Source organism: Poromitra crassiceps, assembly GCF_964638095.1.
Source record: "Poromitra crassiceps genome assembly, chromosome: 27".
In the NCBI taxonomy this organism is placed as follows: Eukaryota; Metazoa; Chordata; class Actinopteri; order Beryciformes; family Melamphaidae; genus Poromitra; species Poromitra crassiceps.
The window spans coordinates 14,728,943-14,737,069 of NC_139650.1; the positions used below are offsets into that span (position 1 = coordinate 14,728,943).

Sequence of the window (8,127 nt, forward strand, 5' to 3'; positions counted from 1 at the left end):
ATGGTGTTACGTGATCCATGGTGTTACGTGTTCCATGGTGTTACGTGTTCCATGGTGTTACGTGTTCCATGGTGTTACGTGTTCCATGGTGTTACGTGATCCATGGTGTTACGTGAACCTGTGTGGAAGTTAAGCACCATTTTGTGATTGGCCATGGCCATTGCCATGCCCCTTGTTGGCTAGTGGCTGTGGAAAGTTAATCAGTTCGTCCTTGACGCATGGACAACCTTTCTACAAAGTTTTGTGGTGTTGAAGAAATTAGGCACCCTTTTCGCCAGTGGGCCTGGCCCATGACCAACCTTTCTGTCAAGTTTCATACAAATCCCTAACTTTTGGAGATATCCTGCAGACCACCAGACAAACAGTGGTGAAATAACCTCCCAGCCAACTGTAGGCTGAATTTCAGCCTACCTGTGTTTTTATTTAAACAAGTTCTTGTCATTCTACTATGTCTATATTATACATCATCATATTATACATCAAAATCATGATGATTTTGATGGCATTTTACCCATCATGTTCTTTTTTGTATTCTTTTCTGGCTTGAATAAGATTATGTAACATTTTGGAATAAAAATACAGATTAGCAGTGCAAAACTGGAGCCCAGAATTGCAAATATCTCCACAGCAACACTGAACTTCCCTGGAGAGCTGACATACGCAGGGATAAAGGTGATCCAGACCGCACAGAATATCAGCATGCTGAAGGTGATGAATTTGGCTTCATTGAAATTATCAGGCAGGTTCCGAGCCAAAAACGCTAGAAAGAAACATAGCATAGCCAGGACTCCTATATACCCCAACACAGCCCAGAAGCCTACAGCTGAGCCTAATGCACATTCTAAGATTATTTTGTCTTTAAAGTGTTTAAAATTCTTGAAAGGAAAAGGAGGAGAGATAGTTAGCCAAAGTATGCAAATCAGGACCTGTATGAGAGTGAAAGCCAGAACACTGAGTCTCTGCTGAGCAGGGCCGAACCATTTCATGATATTACTCCCTGGAAGTGTAGCCCTGAAGGCCAGTAACACCACTATAGTTTTCCCCAGAACACAAGACATGCAGAGGACAAAGGTGATCCCAAATGATGTGTGTCGCAGCATGCAGGTCAACTTAGTGGGCCGGCCGATGAAGGTCAGAGAACACAGGAAACACAGAGCAAGAGAGAAGAGCAGCAGGAAGCTCAGCTCAGAGTTGTTGGCCTTGACTATGGGGCTGTTCCTGTATCTGAAGAAAATGAAAGCCACCATAGCAGTCATGCAAGTTCCCAACAGGGCCGCCGCCGCGAGCAGTGCCCCCATAATCTCTTCATATGATAGAAACTCTGTGTCCTTCTTCTCACAGTCATCTCTTTTCTCATTTGACCAGAATTCAGGATGGCATCGCTCACAGGTGATGGAATCTACAAGTTAAAACCAAAACAGATATTAGATTTCCTGATTTCCCTTACTTTCCCATGGCAGTGGCAGCAGGCCAGGCCAGGGTCAGAAGATACTAAAGTCAGGACACTCACTCACTCAGTCACTCATGGACAACTAGTGAAGAGGGCAGGGCTAGGCAATAGGGGCTGTACCGAGGGATAGGTAGGTCGTTGAGTCGGGGTTTAACAGGTGGCTAGGATGTGGGTGGTGGGAGGTGGCGTGGCGAGGAAAGGGGGTTGGACTAGGGAAGAGGTGCTGTAGCTAGAGATACAAAGGTCGTAGAGTCAGGATTTGAGTGGTGAGTAGGGAGAGTGGCTAAGGGAATATGGGTGGTGGGGGAAAACGATAGGGATAGACAGGTCGTGGAGAGTCAGGATTCGAGGAGTGGGTAGGGGGAGTGGCTTTGGGGATGTGAGTGGTGGGAGGGGGTGTAGTGAAAAGGACCGTAGCTAGGGATAGGAAGGTCGTAGAGGGTCAGGGTTTGACGGGTGCCTAGGGGGGTGTGGTTGGGTGGAGAGGGGTCAAGGAAGGGGCATGGCGGTAGCTAGGCATACGAAGGTCATAGAGAGCTGGGAATCAAGGGGTGGGTAAGGGGAGTCGCTGTGGGGATGTGGGTGACTTAGGCTTATGGTAGGGTAGGGGTAGGACCATTTAAAAACGATTAGCCGTGATGTTGAGGTACCCCCAAAATATTGCCTAAAGGGCTATAAGAGACTTCAAGGTATTTGCACTTGTTATTTTTTTCTAGGCAGATAGATGGTTCAGTAACACTACATGACCACCAGATGGCAATGTATAGAAATAGATAGATGTATAGAAAATAGATGTATAGAAAGGAGCCATGGCCATGACATGACAGCTACATTATGTCACGGTCCTGTTTGTGTACAATTGTGCTTTTATGGCTGTCCATCAGGAGGAGGCATAGTTGAGGAAATTATGTAGATGTCCTTACAGAGGCTTCCATAGCAGTCTTATCCCTTCCCTTATCATGTGTTTCATACAGAAGACAGATGTGACCATTTGCAATAAGCGTGCTGTTTAGTTTGTTATAATGTAATCTTACATGTTTGTAGGTGTCTTGTATTGTGTGTTAAACAATCAGCGTAATGTTCAACACACCAGACCAAGCTATCCGGACAAGCCAAAGAGATACAGCAGCCAAGCTAAGCAAGACTGCTAACACAGGGGTTCCCAACCTTTTTTGGCTTGTGATCTGACTGATAATTATCATCAGTGACATCATCGGTGACATCGTCAGTGATGTCACATGTAACAGTATGCTTCTTTATTCTTCTTAATGTCAGAATTCTCAGTTAGTTTATTGTGCACCACACTCCGCAGGGTTTACGGCAGCACACTCCCGAAGTTTGAAGTCGATCAGATTAACAGTTCTCAAGATAAACAGCTATTTGAGTTGCCAGCAAGTGGCACTATGACGGCCACATGTCCGAAATGGGACACCCGCAGACGCTCCTGGAGTCCCGCCTCCCGGCCAGCGCCCTCGATGGCCAAAGTCCCCCACCGCACTGCTCCGGTGCACCTCAGCCTGTCTGGTAACCATCATGAAACTCTGTCATTTGATTTGATCCATGCCCCTCAAGTCCCAGTAATTCTTGGTTACACGTGGCTCCTCAGACACAATCCCCACATTGGCTGGGCCACAGGGGTAAAATGTTAGGCTGGAGTGAGCACTGTCATGCCGTCTGTCTAAGAAATGCCCTGTCTCTTGTCCATAGCCCTCCTTCTTCTTCTGAGTTTCCAGATCTGTCTAAGGTGCCCCCTGCATATCTAGATTTGAAGGAGGTTTTCAGCCGCTCCGGTGTGACTTCTCTGCCTCCTCACCAACCCTACGACTGCCATAAACCTGCTCCCTGGCACCTCCCACCTTCCTGTGGCTAGGTATTAGCTGTTGGGTTACGCTAGCCTAAGCTAACTGCTTCCCCGGCCGGGGTCATGTATTAGCTAGCTTAGCAATGCCTGCCTAGCGCTAGCTTGTACTGTTGCTTGCACCGTAGCTCGTTAGCCTGCTTCGCTAGGCTTGTTAGCCAAAAATCGTTCGCAGCTTTTTTCCTTCACCCTCGCTAGCCAGGCTGTGTCCACGGACCCGCCTCGCCCAGCTATTGACGCGAACACACCGTTCCGTCAGTGCAGCTGATACAGTGCTGAGATGGCTACGGACGACTCGCACGATCTGTGCATGTTCTGTGTGGGGCCGGAGCATGCAGAGCGCGCTTTGGCGGACCCACACTTCTGTCAAAAGTGTGGCGCACTCCTCATGGCTGAAGCCGTAGCTTATTTATACCTACCTTTTTTACATTTCATTAAATCAAAGACAAAACAAGACAGTTGCAAGAATCAATTAACAACGAAAAGCAGATTTACATTAGATCGTAGAAGCATTAATATAGCTTTATATACTTGATCATACTAAGGTTTTGTATTTATAAAGTTCTCTAAGTTTAAACATTCTTTTAAATTTACAGATAGACTTACACAATTTTAGCTCATCGCAGAGACTATTCCACAGGTTTGTAAGTAAGTCCTTTGTAAGTTTGTCCTTACTCTAATTTTTTTAAACATACACTGATGATGAATTCCACTTTTACTGCTGTATATAAATACTGGTAATATATTTGAATATTTATTTGATTGCTGATATTGAATTTACAGGCGTTGAACAATACTAGAGTACAGGGGCGGACTGCATAATCGGGCACGTCGGGCAAATGCCCGGTGGCCTGGCCTGGCCTGGCCTGCAAAAAAAAAAAAAAAAAAAAAAAAAAAAAAAAAATTGCAGGCCAGGCCAGGCCACTGACTGAACAGCAGGCCAGGCGCCGCCTACTGGTTTACTAGTGGTTTTATTACTTTATTCAGGTTTAAAGTGGGTGCATCTCATTGTAAAATTGGACTTGGCCCAAATTGGGCTTCAAACGGCCCAAATCGGGCTTCAAACGGCCCAAATCTGGCTTTAAACGACCCAAATTGGGCTTCAAACGGCCCAAATCTGGCTTCAAACGGCCCAAATTGAGCTTCAAATGGCCCAAATTTTTCGCCGCCGCCCTTCGGACGCCGGCACGCGCGTCGGCCCGTATCAGCCTGGCCTGCTTGGTATCTAATGCCCGGCCTGAATTATGATCCCAGTCCGCCCCTGCTAGAGTACCTGTGGTATTGCTGATTTCTCCCTCTGCACATGGTATACAGTCATAGCAGCAGACTGGCTTTCCTCTCTGGAGGACTTTACGGGTTCCTGGGGGACAGCTCTCACTGCACACTGACACAGGCACCTGCATGAACAAAAAAGCAATATGAGAGACACGTTATGTTGTCTTTACAAGTCAGCATTTGGAATTCTGATACAATAATCCCACAAATTAACAATCCATGAATGATTATACAGTATTAACCTGTTCTGAGTTCTGTGCCCAAATTAAGGACTTAGTGTGGAGATTTAGCTGTTTTTCTGCAGGTAAAGATCCGTCGTAAAGACCAACGGTGACAAACTCCACACTGCCATTTTCGTCCGGCTGCCAGTTTATAATGTCATACTTTCCTGGTGGGTCTCCATTCTCATCAAAGTAAACATCCTCCCCCGCCTTTGTCTTGAACTGAACCTTTTTTAGGTGCTGCAAAATCTAAGCAGATACTGTACATATTACTTTACTTATTTCATTAAATATAAACTACCTCGTATAGAGAGCCGCAGGGATGAGTCCGGAAGTATACTTCCGGGTTCTTCAGTGGAAAAGTCTATGGGATTTAACATGGGGGTTTCGCTTAAATGCATAAAATAAGGTCTGTGGTTAACAAAAGTTTATGGGAACGCAAATGTGGGTTCACCATGATAATCTTCACAAACGTGAATAACTTTTATGACTTTTGGAACGTAAATGCGTTCTTTTTTAACTAGAATTTTATAAAACCCTTCAAAAGTCAGTTATTCACATTTGTGAAGATTATCCTGCTGAATACAAATTTGCGTTCCCATAAACTTTTGTTAACCAAAGACCTTATTGTATGCATTTAAGTGAAATCTCCATTCTAAAAGTCCATTCACTTTTCCCCTGATGAGCCAAAATGGTGGCGATTTCTAGTTAAGCCTACAAAAAACGTCATCCCTGCGGTACTCTATTAGCTCTGCCACCTTGTATAAGCTGCAGAATGATGGACATGCAACCATTTGTTAAACAATACCATTAAAGATTTAAAAAGCAAAAAACAAAACACCAACAAACAAAAAATCTGTTCAGCGCATCTGTGAAGCGCATAATGTTGAACTATCATTCAGACTTCAGTGTTCAACTCACCGTGAATGGATCTGGCTGTACCTTATTGTCACATGTTTCTTTACAGCCAAGAGCACTATGCAGAGCGTGAGCCACAGCATACACTGCTTTATAGACAGTGTTAAAGAATGCCATGTATGACATATCAGTGAAAATGTGTTGCTGCCCAGACAGATCTTCAGACCCTGTACAGTATCTCTGATTCCCTTCTGAGCCCTTCGTCTCCTTGAACTTACAATCAAACATTGTCTCCCAGAATTCTGTGAACATCTCTTCAGTATATGAATTGAGTGACTTTACATCTAAAATGAACTCTCTCATGCCTGTGACATGGACCTTGGCGACGGACAGAGCTATAGCACCATCCAGGATGTGGTGTTGTCTATTCAGAGTTGCCACGTAGGGATCAACGATCCAGCCATCACAGCCTACCCACTGGTACCCAGTCAGGTTGTGGGAGGCCATCTCTTGTATTAGTATTTCCAAATCAGGGGGGCAGAGCAAATTGACAATCACCTTTGAAGTGGAAGCTTTGATAATGTCAATTATTGCCTGTATTTCTTCTGGTGGATCTGTTCTAAATATGGCTACAGAGTATTCTAGACAGATGCCCAGCTTTTGGGCCGCCTCTGTGAATATGACCATGCCGTTATTGCCATAAGCATCATTACTCCTAATTGCCCCGACCCAAGTCCAGCCAAAGTGCTTGACCAACTGGGCCATAGCTCTGCTCTGGTGGAAATCACTGGGTAGTGTTCTGAGGAAGGATGGGTACCGGACTTTGTCACTGAGACAAGCACAGCTGGACCAGTGGCTGATCTAGGGAGTAGAAAGCAATGATATTCCCAAGATGATCATGCAAATTCCTAAACAATGTACACAGGAAAAGCACATTACCAGTAATTCTCTTCAAACTGCCTTTACTGTGAGCAGTCAGACAAATTGCAGTATAATAATTACTGTATTATCAGGAAAATAAAACAGCATTTATAGATCAAACTGTGGTCAAGGTCTATTACAGTATATGATTATACATTTGTCAAACAAACAAACAAACAAAAAAATGCTATCTACCATTGGGATATGAAGAGGTCCGATGGCAGTGGATATAGCAATGGAAAGAGAGGAGGAGGTGGCTCCTACAATGGCCTGCACCTGGGCCGGTCTGGTGCAGGGTGCCTTGGAGGCTGTGGATAAATTCTCATTACCATTAGCCAAGGCCAGTGCCACCCTTACTGCCCTTGCACTGTTGCCACATCCATCATAGATCTTGTAGCCCAGAAAGATGCCAGGCAGCAAGTCTGTGCTGTTGTTAATCTCCTCAATGGCAAAGAGCATAGCCTGAGCAAACTGGAACATTCTGAAATCAAAACTTAAACCAGACAGTTATAAATACTGTAGTTGGTGTTATAGCCAGTATGTCTTTGTTGTGAAACAACATTAAAAGTGAGACTATATGAGCAAACATTTCTTATTTCACAACTGTAACGTTTTTAATCATTTTTGTATATCTACCCAGCTCTTCTATCTTACTTATGTCAAACAGCTTGCTACAGAGTGATTTACCTTGTGCACTGCAGTGGCGGTGGTCTGTTCATGTACGTGTGCGTGTCATGTCTGCCTTTCCAGCTGTTGTGTATAGAGAAGATTCCACCCAAAATAATGTCCCCATTCTTAGAAGCCTGGGGGATCTCTGGCTCCCCTATCTGCCGACACACCGGCTCCTCAGCCCCAGAGAGAGATGCCACCAGCAGCAGATGCAGAAGGGCCCAACCCTGCTCTGACATTATACTAAAGGCCATTACACACCAAGAGCAATGCCAATATACAGCACAAAATTGCAATGTGAATTTTGACCCATCTGTCAATCACAGCAACAGATATGTACACGTCGGAAGCTAATTTCGCAACCCTGGTCCGAAAAAGATTTATGTCACAAATATTGCTCAGCGAATCTTCGCCGTTGGTATGCACGGTTGCATTGACTGATATAGGTTCAAAAAATATTGTTGACATGTGAATTAATCGCAAGAAAAAACGTGTGGACCTTAAGAGACAAACTGTGGGGCAGCAGCAGATGTGCCCTAACAGGAGCAGGGCAGAGCTTGCATCAGTATTTATAGATATTAAAGCATGACAAATATTCATGAACAGTGATGTTCCATGGCTCCACAGGGAGGACAGGACAGAGGAGGGAGGTGCAAAACTGGAAAGTTCTTAATGGGTTTTGGCTGTATCTTATTCACATAAAGGTGTGGTGTTTTTGCATTGCAATTGCATATTGCATTCAATATTTGAATGTCTAATTTGCAGTAATTTGAAAAATAATGGGGGATGAAGGAGCTGTAAAGCCTAGAAGATTATACTGTGAATAGGTTAATTGAAATGCCCCACAACTGTATTCGATAACATCTTGCAAATAT

General features: G+C 44.5%; 1 pseudogene across 1 annotated transcript; it reads right to left on the reverse strand.

Annotated features, from left to right (window-relative positions):
* Nucleotides 1–485: 485 nt before the first annotated feature.
* On the reverse strand, nt 486–7,063 carry LOC310799058 (extracellular calcium-sensing receptor pseudogene; annotated as a pseudogene). Its single transcript has 3 exons — nt 6,779–7,063; nt 4,582–4,705; nt 486–1,399 (listed from the first exon to the last, which is right to left on the reverse strand). The product of its transcript is annotated as an extracellular calcium-sensing receptor pseudogene (transcript).
* Nucleotides 7,064–8,127: the final 1,064 nt, after the last annotated feature.